The 13,102-nt window shown below is 42.1% G+C and overlaps 1 long non-coding RNA gene across 1 annotated transcript; it reads right to left on the reverse strand.

The window, feature by feature from the left end:
* Nucleotides 1-3,773: 3,773 nt before the first annotated feature.
* Nucleotides 3,774-13,096, reverse strand: LOC121013389 (uncharacterized). Its single transcript, XR_005782679.1, has 3 exons — nt 12,753-13,096; nt 3,963-4,074; nt 3,774-3,827 (listed from the first exon to the last, which is right to left on the reverse strand). It is a non-coding gene; the product is annotated as an uncharacterized LOC121013389 (long non-coding RNA).
* Between the last annotated feature and the right edge of the window lie 6 nt (nt 13,097-13,102).

Here is a 13,102-nt window from a genome sequence, read left to right on the forward strand (position 1 = left end):
AGCCCCCAGAGGAGTTTTCAGACAACAGGCAGCATTAACCACTACCCATATGAATGAGTCGTCTTGGACATTTAGCCTAACCTTCAGATGACTGCACATGTCAGATATCACAACAGCTAACTACCTGCCTAGTCAAGCCCTTCCTGAGTCTCTGACCCACAAAGTCATGTTTTGGGTCACTCAGTTTGGGAGTAATACATTATGCAGCGATAGGTAATCAGGCCACCTGCCTAAGGCCAAAGTCCCAGTTCTAAGAAATAATCTACCCCACCCCCACCCGCATGCCCCACCCGAGTTTCTATTTGGACAAGTGGAACTACCACTGGGAGGACTGGTGAATGACAGAGGCCTCCCGTATGGAGACTTGAGGATTAGGGTTAAAGGCTACGAGTGATTTTGTGATACCGGCCTGATGCCCTAAAAGGCCAGACTGAACCAGCTAACTCTGAGGATACCTCAATACAGACTTGGGGACCAGGACATCCCAGCCGCCCAGAGGACAGCACAGGGACCCCAGAGTGTAGATTTAAGGTTCCTTCTCGATCTCACAGTCAAGAAATCACGTGAGGTCTTTCCATCCCCCACCCCCATATACCTCCCTCCTGTGATATCTGGGAGAAGAACAAGGAAAAGAGGAAGAAATATGAATGGCTGAGCATTTAAGTGAAATACTGAATTACTTAAATGATTACACTTTAAGAGAAGATCCTGAGATATAACTGACAAAATTAAGTTAAATTGCACGCTGCTATTGAGGAAGATTATGTTCATTAGAGGAAATTAAAAAGCCACTTACAGTATTTTAATGTTTGATCCCACTATACTTACGTACCTGTACAGAAATAGTTAATTTTTAAAACAAGATACTTATCCTGATACAAGATTTTAAACACTAAATGTTTACTGGTTATAACACTTGTTGAATGTATCCAAATCACGAGATACAGGTCAGGTTTTCTTTATCTAGAGGGTTTAGAGTATACTAACAAATTAAAGTCTAGTAGAAAATGAATATGAGAGCTGATAATGACTTTTGAAATAGTTATGTCTTACTAAAGGATATGCCCCCTGGTTGCTTGAATTATTTAAACAAAGTGCAAGAGCAAAATTAAAAACAATCCAGAATCAGGGGCACCTGGGTAGCTCGGTCAGTGAAGGGTCCGACTCTAGATTTTGGCCCAGGTCATGATCTCACGGTTCATGAGTTCCAGCCCCGCATCAGGCTCCATGCTGGCTGAGTGGAGCCTGCTTGGGATTCTCTCTCTCCCCCTCTCTCTGCCCCTCCCCAGCATGCTCTCTCTCTCTCTTTCAAAGTAAATAAATAAATAAATAAACAAATAAACTTTAAAAAAAATCCAGATTTTAATTGATCATGCTTGTCACTGATAATAGCTGCCAGTTGTTCAACAGCAGTTAAATAACAACCTTTTATGTTCATTCTCTCTCTTTCTTATTTTGACCAAATAAAGCATTCCATTTTACAGAAGAAGGTGCTGCGGCTGAGAGACATTAAACTCGCCCTAGGTTACAAGGCTAATAATTGTCAGAATCAAGTTTCAAACCCAAGTGTATTTGGTCTCAAACTAGGATTATTGTGTGTCTATTACAACTTGATATCTTCTCATTGTTATCGCCATTAAGATCTGTATTCATTCTATACATTTTTAGCTTTTAAGGTTGCACAGACATAACCTCTAAGCATCCTCAGAAAATGAAATATTGGCAACAGCAAAGCATGATATAGGGTTAAAATGGAAAAAAAAATTTACAAAGCAGAAACACTGTAGCTCTTTTTTTTTTTTTAATGTTTACTTATTTTTGAGAGACAGAGAGAGACAGAGGCAGAGCATGAGTGGGGGAGGGGCAGAGAGAGAGAAAGAGAGAGAGGGAGACACAGAATCTGAAGCAGGCTCCAGGCTCTGAGATGTCAACACAGAGTCCAGCCCAGGGCTCCAACCCACAAACCATGAGACCATGACCTGAACCGAAGTCTGACGCTTAACGGACTGAACCACCCAGGCACCCCAGAAACACTGTAGCTCTTAAGCACCATGAAAGGTTACGAAATCCATGGCACTGTAAAATATTTTCATTGTAGGGTAATGGGAGTTAGCAGAAATTAATAAAAGTAGTAGAAGTAAAATAAAGGACAGATAATTTTGTTGTTGCTGTTAAATGAATAGTTTAAAAAGTTGGTATGTTTGGAGGTGTCCCAGCCCGAGTGCAGAGTTTTCACTTTAGAAAATGCTACTAATGGCAAGCAAACTGCATTTAGTATTTTTTTACAACTACCTCTGCAGGCTTCAGTATTACACAGAATAAGAAAACCATTTTGCTTTTTTCCTTGTTAAAAATTCATAATATTGGAAAAACACTAAATTCAGAATGTTTACAAAAGAAACTAAGAGGGAAAAACGGCCCTCCATAGAGTCAGTCATAAATATTTGTTGGGTTGATTTTTATTTGGAGGAAAGTGCATTTTCATTTTTGGCTAATCTCTTCTGAGAATTCTATTTCTATAAATAATTGATTTACTTTGCTGCGCCAACAAATTTGTATAGATTTTTATGCCTTTGCTCCTGATGAACCTCATGCTAATATGAAATCTTAAATTTATTTGGCATTTTCTATGTCATTATTGAAACACTGATTTACAGCTGCACCATCCAAAAAAATAATCATGTTATGATTCCCTCCTAGTTAGGGAATGAAAATAGATCCCATTGGCAATATAGGATAAGATTGCCTTAAGTGGTTTCTGGAGAATTTACTTGGGTTTTTTTAATCTGTTAATCTGATTATATCATTTATATTGATGGCTCCAAAAGAGGAAAAGAAATAAGACTCAAATGAAAAGAAAAGGAAGGCTCCTGTTATAAATACAATCTTGAGTAGAAAAGATTTGCTACAAAGGATTACAAAGAAATAGGCATCCGATGGCAAATAAAGGGGCAAATTATATATATAGTATGTAATAAAAACATGTAGTAATGTGTAATGCATCCATTCGGTTGACATATTTGTTTATATAATAAGTAGTAATATATATAAAATAAAATGTATATCTGTCTATCTATCTAATCCATCCCTTTATTTGATATTGTACGTCTATCATTTTGGGTCAAGAGGTGCTTGGCTGGCTCAGTAGGAAGAACATGTGACTCTTTATCTTGGGGTCATGAGTTCAAGCCCTTCGTTGGGAGTAGAGGTTAAATAAATGAATAGATAAAAACTTTTTAAAAATGAAAAATATATAAACAAATGATATCAAGAATATTCACCTAAACGTTAATAGAAGTCGCCTGCAGATGGCAGGATTCCAGGTGATTTTTATTTTTTTCTTCATCCTTTTCTGAGTTGTTATTTTCACAATGACTGTGTATATTTTTACAAAAACAGTAAGAGATTTTTCAGAAACAAAAAAACCAGAAATTTTGATTACAGATAGGAAACTACACTCCATTCTAAATTCCACATCAATCAATCAAACAAGAAGCACACACTGAATCTGTGTGCCCAACACATAGATACAGTATCGTGTTTTCTTCCAACTCCAGTTGTTTCTTCAATGAGCTCCATAGCCAATTCCACAGCAACATTTCTCAGCAACTTACTAACATCATATCTTCCCAAAACATCAATTTTAGTTTTTATAAAATAGAAAACCGTCTTCCCGTTTTCATAATTAATTTGCTTATGTAATGCTTCACCCAATTATAACAATTACTATAATAAGTATAACAGGTTGGTAAGCACTAACGAACTCAACTTACTTAATAGGAGCAGAAGCGTGTGGGTGGTTCAAGTTGGTTTCCCCAGGAAACACACTGAAATGAAGATTTGAGTACAGGCAGTTCATTGATAATTGTTGTCGGGAACAGCACACACATGAGAGTGAAGTGGGAAAAGCTCATAATTGGGCAGAGGGAGATCGGCAGTGTGGTAACGTCAGAGGCACCCACCTATTCCTGGAAGAACTCTGGAGCTGAGATGGCTCTTCAAGTTGTCTCAAAACAGTGTGGAAACCTTTAGGCTCCTATATCCACTGGGTGGCCATTGGTTGTAATGCTGCCCCTAGAACAGGGGTATAAACTCAGGTGAGGAATCTTCCTTCTTCCAAGGGCAATTCCTGGAGAGGGGTTCAGCTGTGAGCCCCTGACATTCCAACATTCCTAACAGTTGAAAGAATAGTGTCTCTGTCCTGAGGGGTGGTAATCGGGGTCGCATCCCAGAGCAACCACCGTGGTCCAACTGACACAACTCAGACCATTTGCTTCATGTGATGTATTTACCCATAGGGGAACAACTCCCCCAGGATTGTTCTGGATGTTGTTTTCTAGAAATGTTTACAAGAGGAAAGAGAGGGGAGCGAACCATATCTGCCACGATTGCAGCTCATTTCAAGGTCACGTCTGATAGCCATGATCTCTCTACTTCTCATTCTAGATTCCCCTTGACCTCAGCTAACTCCTCTGCAGCCCCAGGTGACTTATCTTGTAAGGTGACACAGACCTTCATCCCTGGGTGGTCTGCGTCCCTTGTCACCATACCCTTCTCAGACTGTGACAGTTACACTTGTTCATTTATCATTAAAACTGAACAGGGGAGCACCAGAAGACATGCCAGTGGTCTTCCGAGTGTGAAACATCTTCTTTTCTACTGCAACTGCATAAAGTAAGCACGGTTTTCTCCTGATTAGTAGGTTCAATTAACCTCTAGTATGTTGATTCTTTTTTTCTCTACTAATCTATTGGCAGGAGGTGCCCTAAGTGACTAGACCGCATTTGCAGCTTAAAGGTTAGTGGGACTTATAATACGCCTCCTAGTGGCGGCACTCCCCTTTAAGAACCAGGACCTCCAGATGCTCCAAACCTAGAATTGAGGGGCTGGGAAGTGCAACCTCCCCTCTCCCAAGTAGGTTGCTGAGGGCAAAGGCAAATGGGGCCAGTTTGACTTCTATCCCTTGGTTTTGTGTCTCGTTTAGTCAGTCTGCCTTCTGGAGATGTGGTAGTATAGAGGGCCATTCATTTAGTGTCCTGGAATGTAGGGATCCATAGGTACAGAATATCATCTCCAGGCTGACACGTGAACTGCACCTTCAAAAGGCCATTCTATACTCTCTGAAGTCAGCAACTTCTGCATGATGTGGCATGTGAGAAGTCCAGTGAATCCTACAGTAATGCATTTGTATTGCTATAAAGTGAGTCTCTCAGTCTGAAGTGATGTTACACAGATTCTAGGTTTGTGATAAAAATGCTTAGACCCTCGGACTTCAGACTGTATTATAAAGCTGTAATCATCAAGAGAGTATGGTACTGGCACAAAAACAGACACACAACTCAGATCAATGGAACAGAATAGAGAACCCAGAAATGGACCTACAAACATATGGCCTGTTTCGAAGGGGCACATGCACCCCAATGTTTATAGCGGCACTATCGACAGTAGCCAAAGTATGGAAAGAGCCCAAATGTCCATCGACGAATGAATGGATAAAGAAGATGTGGTATATATATACAATGGAGTATTACTCGGCAATCAAAAAGAATGAAATCCTGCCATTTGCACCTACGTGGATGGAACTAGAGGGTATTATGCTAAGTGAAATTTGTCAGTCAGTGAAAGACAAATATCATATGACTTCACTCATGTGAGGACTTTAAGACACAGAACAAGAGAATGGAAGCAAAAATAATATAAAAACAAGGAGGGGGACTCATATTTAAGAGACTCTTAAATATGGAGAATAAACAGAGGGTTACTGGAGGGGTTGTGGGAGAGGAGATGGGCTAAATGGGTAAGGGGCATTAAGGAATTTCCTCCTGAAATCATTGTTGCACTATATGCCAACTAACTTGGATGTAAATTAAAAAAACTAAATTAAATGGTAAAAAAATAAAATAAAATAAGAAAAAAATAAGAAAAAATAAGATCAAAAGATACTCATTTGATCTAAATATATATTGTATACCAGTATATGGAGTGGAGAATAGATATGATCATTATAAAAACAAAATTAAAAGATTAACTAGGTACCCTTTGGATATACTTCATTAATAAACATAAATATATAGCAGCAGCCTACTGAGAAGAATTAAAGACGACCTAAATAAATGGAGAGTAATATAAAAAAAATTTCTCTGAACAATCATCAAAAATATATACTCAAGAGTAGATATTTGGAAAGGTGTCCTTAACATTTTAAGTGGGTGGGGAAGGAAATGCTGAGGTATTCAACAGTGTACATAGAATAAGATCCTTTTTGATTACAAACCAAAAGATCAAATATGAAAATCATTTTTTTCTAGTGCAATATACGAAAAACTATTAAATGTTTTGCTTTGGGAGGATGGAAAAAATGCTTAGGCTCTCTGATAGTATATTGCTGGCTAAGTCTTTGTGTACAGGAAAACAAACTTCTGTCCAGAACATGTTTGATTCCAGAGCTCCTGGGTGGCTCAGTTGGTTAAGCATAGGACTGACTCTTGATTTCGCCTCAGGTCATGATCTCACTGTGAGATCAAGGCTGGCAGTTGGGTTCTGTGCTGGATGTGGAGGCTGCTCAGGATTCTCTTTCCCTCCCCCTCTGTCCTGCCTCCACTTGTGCACCCACGCGCACTCGCTCACACGTGCTCTCCCCCCCACCTCAAAAAGGAACATGTTTGATTCCGGGAAAAATAATCAACTTGTCACCAAGTGTTGGATTGATCTCCCCGAGGGATGATGGTGCATCAGAAACTCAATTTGGTGTTGAGCTGACACTGAGCTGAGCTGAGCTGAGCTCGACTCTTGCTGGCAGGTTGATATTTGGCCTTGGTAAGTGGAGACCCATAATGTGGGGCCCATGCGTGCCTTCCATTGCTGCCACAGTAGCTCTTCAGTTCCCAAGCCAGTGTGCCAAGACGGGGGTGGCACCTTGCACAGGCTACTTGGCATCCACTAACCAGGTTGTTTAGTCGACTTGGTTTCCTTTGCCTCCTCCATAGCGGATGCTTTCCGGTGGGTGTCAGCACACAGTACAAAGATATTTACACTCCATGCCCCTTTCCATAGGTTCGACTGTATGCTTCTCCCTTAGACTTCCTCCTCCCTGATCTTCTAAACTGCTTTCTTCCATGCCCCCGCCCTATAGGCCCAACCATTTGTCACTCTCCTTGGGTTTATGCATATTCTTATCTAGGGCAATCTCTCTTACGCAAAGTTAATGACCAGGTGCACTAAATAAAACTCTCTCCAATGGATTTCCCCTCACTAAATGTCCTTCAGGGTCACCCCTGAGTTAGCCTGAATCCAAATTTTAACAATTCCGTCCTGCAAAAAATAAAAAAGCAAGCCACAGACTGTAGAAAATACGGACAAATCACGTCTCGGACAAAGGCTTGTATCAAAAATGTACAAAGAATTTTCAAAACTCAACAATAAGAAAAACAACCCGGTAAAAAATAGGAAACGTTTTTGTAAATTATTTTTAAGTTTATTTATTTACTTTGGGGGGGGGGGACGTGCGGGGGAGGGGCAGAGAGCGAGAGGGAGAGACAGAATCCCAAGCGGGCTCCATATGTCAGCATGGAGCCTGATGTGGGGCTCCGACTCATAAACCATGAGATCATGACCCGAGTCAGAAGCCTAACCAACTGAGCCACCCAGGCGCCCCCAGGCTGGGAAAAGTTTTGAACAGACACTTCACCAAAGAAGATATTCAGTTGCCAAATATGTACTTGAAAAGCTGCTCAATATCATTTGTCATTGGGGAAAATGCAAATTAAACTCACAGCGAGATACCACTACACATCCCTTAGGATGATGTTACAAGGGTTTGTGAGGATAAAGAGAAACTAAAATTCTATATATGGCTGGTGGGAGTGCAACGTGGCAGAGGCATTTTGGAACAGAATCTGGCCGTTTTTGTGTTTTTTTTTTAATTTTTTTTAACGTTTATTTATTTTTGAGACAGAGAGAGACAGAGCATGAACGGGGGAGGGTCAGAGAGAGGGAGACACAGAACCTGAAACAGGCTCCAGGCTCTGAGCTGTCAGCACAGAGCCCGACCTGGGGCTCGAACTCACGGACCCCGAGATCATGACCTGAGCCGAAGTCGGCCGCTTAACCGACTGTGCCACCCATGCGCCCTGACCCAAGACTTAGTTAGACATGCATTTAATTTCTACCCATCAGATGATTTCCTGTTTACACATTAAAAAAATTTTTTAATGTTTATTTATTTTTGACAGAGAGAGAGACAGACAGAGCATGAGTGGGGGAGGGGCAGAGAGAGAGGGAGACCTAGAATTTGAAGCAGGTTCCAGGCTCTGAGCTGTCAGCACAGAGCCCGACGCGGGTCTCGAACTCACGGACCGCGAGATCATGACCTGAGCTGAAGTCGGCGGCTTAACCGCCTGAGCCATCCAGGCGCCCCTGGCCGTTTTTTTAGAGTTCAACACATACTTACCAGATAACCCAACAATCCCACTCCTCGATATTTACCCAAGAAGGAAATGAAGATTTAGATTCGAACACAAAACCGTAATACATGTTTACAGTATCTTTAATAATAATCGCCTCAAATTGGCAACATCCCAAATGTCCTTCAATTAGTGAATCGAGGAACAAATTCTAATCATTCATGCAACAGAATACTATTTAGCAATTAAAAAAAAAAAAAAATGAACCACCATAGCAGCCAGAACGTGGGAGAATGTCAGAAAAATGTCAGAATGTCAGAATGTCAAAAAAAAAAAATCCAGATTCAAAAGGCTACATACCCCAGAATTGCATGTATAGAACATTCTGGAAGAGGTAAGAGTGTAGAAGCAGAGGGGCGCCTGGGTGGCGCAGTCGGTTAAGCGTCCGACTTCGGCCAGGTCACGATCTCGCGGTCCGTGAGTTTGAGCCCCGCGTCAGGCTCTGGGCTGATGGCTTGGAGCCTGGAGCCTGTTTCCGATTCTGTGTCTCCCTCTCTCTCTGCCCCTCCCCCGTTCATGCTCTGTTTCTCTCTGTCCCAAAAATAAATTAAAAAAAAAAGTTGAAAAAAAAATTAAAAATAAATAAATAAATAAATAAATAAAAAAGAGTGTAGAAGCAGAAAACAAATCAGTAGTTGCCAGGGTCTGAGAGTGGGGGGCAGAGGTGAGTAAAAAGGGGCAACACAAAGAAACTTGGAGGGGGGGAGTCACAGAATGGTTCTGCATCTTGATTTTGGCGGTAGATATGGGACTATATGCATTCATCAAAACTCATAGAAGTGTGTACCAGAGACAATGAATTTTATTGTATACAGTTTACCTTAAAAACCTAGAGATTTCCAGTTAAATAACAGTTGAGGCATTTGCTGGCAGTAACCAACTATTTGATCTTCCCCTGAAAACCCGCATCTTTAAATTTGTAGCTATATAATATAGACCATCTGTTTTAAAATAGCTTTCTCATGATGTCACTTTTAAAAATTGATGGGTCTAGAAATGTTTACTAGGGGGAAAAATTAAACTTGACCTCAAAGAGCATGTGTTAAATTGTATTTTTTTTCCCCCTTTCATACCTGGAAATACAAATTTAAGTGACGGATATAGAGAAAAATCTCTTTCATTTGTGGAATTGTCAAGCTCTCCAGCACCAAGCCCACCCAGAATACGGCAGGGGGCTGAGAAGGCAGGCCCCCTAGAGCAGGCCTCCCTGTCTTTCTGAGCGCCTGGCCTGCCCGTGTGGGGAGTGTGTGCTTGTTGGGAGGAGATCTCACACAGGCACAGTGCTCCGCACAAGCTGAGTGATGTTCAGGACTCCTTCGGGAACATGGGGAGTGGGCCTGGGGCTTAAGCGGTGGTTGCTGGCTGTAGGGTCCATTTAGTTGCTTCTTAGTAAGCCCTTAGGGGTGGGGGTTTGACGTTGCTCTTTTTTTTGGGGGGGGTGGATCATGTGGTCCTGGTGACTTTTTGTCCTCAGCTTGGTTTTGCTCCCAGTGTGTATCCTATTAGGAAGGCCTCACAGAGCAGTGAGACCGCAGGAGTGTCCTCCCCCCCCCAACATCCTGTAACTCACATGTTGTGGTCAATTCAGTTTTAGCATTTGGCAAGGGGGAGTGGGGAAGGGCAATGCATGAGGGAATCAGGGTGTTTTAGGGTGTCCCTGACATGACTGACAATGAGATCCCTAGATGGAGGATCCCCGAGGACAAGATCATGCAGTTTATTTTACATCGGTGCAAGATGCTCAAAGTACACTTTGAACACATGAAATATGTGTTAGGATTCGGAGAGAGGAACCCAAAGGTGATAAGGAGCAGGCTTATTCAAGGAATGGGAGGCAAGACGAAAGGGATAGCACGTTGTGGACTGAGAAGGAAATTTCAGAATTCCAGAACTTGGAAGGGAAGCAAGTATTTTAGGTTGCTAAGGAGGAGTGGGGCTGGAGGTTGCTGGAGTTAAGGGAGCCGAGTTAGGAGATTAGGGTACCGACTGGCTCATCACGTCATCAGTTTGTTTGTTCATTCATTCATTCATTCAACAAATAGTTCCTGCTGAACACTATTGGCCTTGGATGCATGGCAATGAACAAGTATTTTCTGGTAAATACAGGGATGGTAGCTGGGAGACCTAACAAACAAGTAAGAAAGGCTCTAAGACAGTGATTCTAAATTGAGATTTCCTGGGTTTTGAATCCCAGATCCAGACACTTAATAACAATGTGACTTAATAAATAAATTACTTAATCCATTTGTGCCTCGCTTTTCTCATCTGTCCAATAAAAATATTAAGTGCCTACTTCATAGGATTGTTGTGCTTAATGTGGTCATTAGCATAAAGTTTTAGGACAGTGCCTGAAACATAGTAAGCACTCGGTGACTATTAGCTATTAAAAATGTGAACAGATATATACTTTAATGTCGGGTAGTGACAAGTGCTAGAAAGAAAAATAATTCAGGGAGGGGGATAGAGAGTGGTGGTAGGGCTGTTTCAGATCAGATGTGGAGAGGAAGATCTCTTTGGGGAGGTGACAGATGAAAAAGGACCTGAATGGTGTGGGAGAACAAGTCATGCAAAGGTCTGTGGGAAGAGTATTTCAGGCAGCAGAAACAAAGGCCCTGGGGCAGGAGAGATTCAAGGCCTAGGAAAGGTGGTGGAGAGTAAGACGCTGAAGACCTTTGTGATCCAATCCCTACCCCATTATGCTCCTCCAATTTACGCTTTTGGAAGACAAATCATCTGTGGGGGTCTGGTCACCTCCGGCAGGTCCCCTGGAGGGGTATGTGAGATGTCTGTGTGACAAATTGAAAGTTTTAGAGATAGGACAACTTGAGCTTAATGGCAGGTTTTATATATATACACACACACACACATATGTATATGTATATATGTATATGTATATATACATATGTATATATACAAATGTATATGTATATATATATTACATATGTGTATATATAATATATACATATATATTATATACGTATATCTACCTAAAATGCTGCTGGTCAAGGGGTCCAGTTAGAAAGTATTTACAGCTCCATAGGCCTGTGTGTGTGTGTGTGTACATAAAAAATATATATGTAGGGGCGCCTGGGTGGCACAGTCGGTTGAGCGTCCGACTTCAGCCAGGTCACGATCTCGCGGTCCGTGAGTTCGAGCCCCGCGTCGGGCTCTGGGCTGATGGCTCAGAGCCTGGAGCCTGTTTCCGATTCTGTTTCCCTCTCTCTCTACCCCTCCCCTGTTCATGCTCTGTCTCTCTCTGTCCTAAAAATAAGTAAACGTTAAAAAAAATTAAAAAATATATATATATGTATATATATACACATGTATCTAGATACATGTATATAAATGTATCTATATACATAAAATATAGTCATACACTAGGTTAAAACCCTATATATGTTTTAAAGACAAGTAATAAAATGCCTGTAACTATGCATATATTAACATCCCATAAAGGCCTGGAGTAAAATGAGTAAATATTGACACTAAGTGGCACAAATAAGATTATAAATAGCTTCATGTGCATTAAGATTTGGCCTCCAAATGAGGCAGAGAAGATTTTGCTGCCAAAGCGCTGCAAAAAACTTTTGGATTTTCAGCGCTTTTTGAATTTTGGATAAAGGATTGGGAACCTGTAATAATTTCCTCCTATGGGCCATCTATAGGATCAGAACTCTAGGGAGCAACATCTAAAAGACACAATAAAAGCCCAAATGGAAAAACCTGTATAACAAATAGCCTTAACCACTGTTTTTAAAATATTTCCTAAGTATAAACCCTTAAGATATTCTACTCCGGATATCTTACAACTCTCCTCTGATCGGGACCGATCAGAACAGCGCAGGATTTTCGTAAAGGAGAAAATTAGGAGTGGCAGGAGCCCCTGAGGTCAGCCCAGGGCCTATGCGACTTTACAGAGGTGTTGGTACACATTTATGGCACTAAGTTCCCGGGGACCAGAACTACCTTGCACATAGAAGAAAACTTTGCCAGTTTTTCCCTCTATTCATCAAATTTTGCTTCTCAGGTAAACATGCTTGGAGTAAGAGTGGAGTTAAGCCTCAGTGTTAGTGTCATTATGAAAGTTCCCAGATAGAATCTTCATAGTTCTTCAGAGCACATAGAAATATTGCATTTATCCTCAGAAACATCTGACATCTAGAAGGTAACAACAAAGGTACCAACAGATACAATCATAGTAACCTGAACAATGTTCCCCTTTCAGTCAACGTTTATGAATGAAATCTTTAGTGCCAGAAGCTTCGAAACGATCTAAACTGCAACCCGTACCTGAGTTCCCCAGGTCCTAGTGAGCAGCCTGCCGTGGACCCCTGGTCCGCGGCCCCGGGGTCCCAGCTCCTCCCTCCGGGGCTGGGGGCGGCTCTCCGCCCGCGGGGCTCCGGCCACCAGGGGGCGCTGCGGCCCCCCTCTCCCGGGAGCGGCCGAGCCAGCCCGGTGGGTGTTTCTCTCCCTCTCGCGCTCTCTCCTCCCGGCCTCACATCCGGGTCTGGAGCGCGGCCGCCGCTGTCAGTGCTGGTGCGGGCGCGTCGGGGGCCGGGCCGGGGCGCAGTAAATGGCGGCGGAGGGAGGCGGAGCGGCGGCCACGCTCAGCTCAGAGCCCCCGAAACTTTAGACTCGAA

The sequence above is a fragment of the Herpailurus yagouaroundi genome, unplaced genomic scaffold (genome assembly GCF_014898765.1).
Source record: "Herpailurus yagouaroundi ecotype Mexico unplaced genomic scaffold, PumYag 198, whole genome shotgun sequence".
NCBI lineage: Eukaryota > Metazoa > Chordata > Mammalia > Carnivora > Felidae > Herpailurus > Herpailurus yagouaroundi.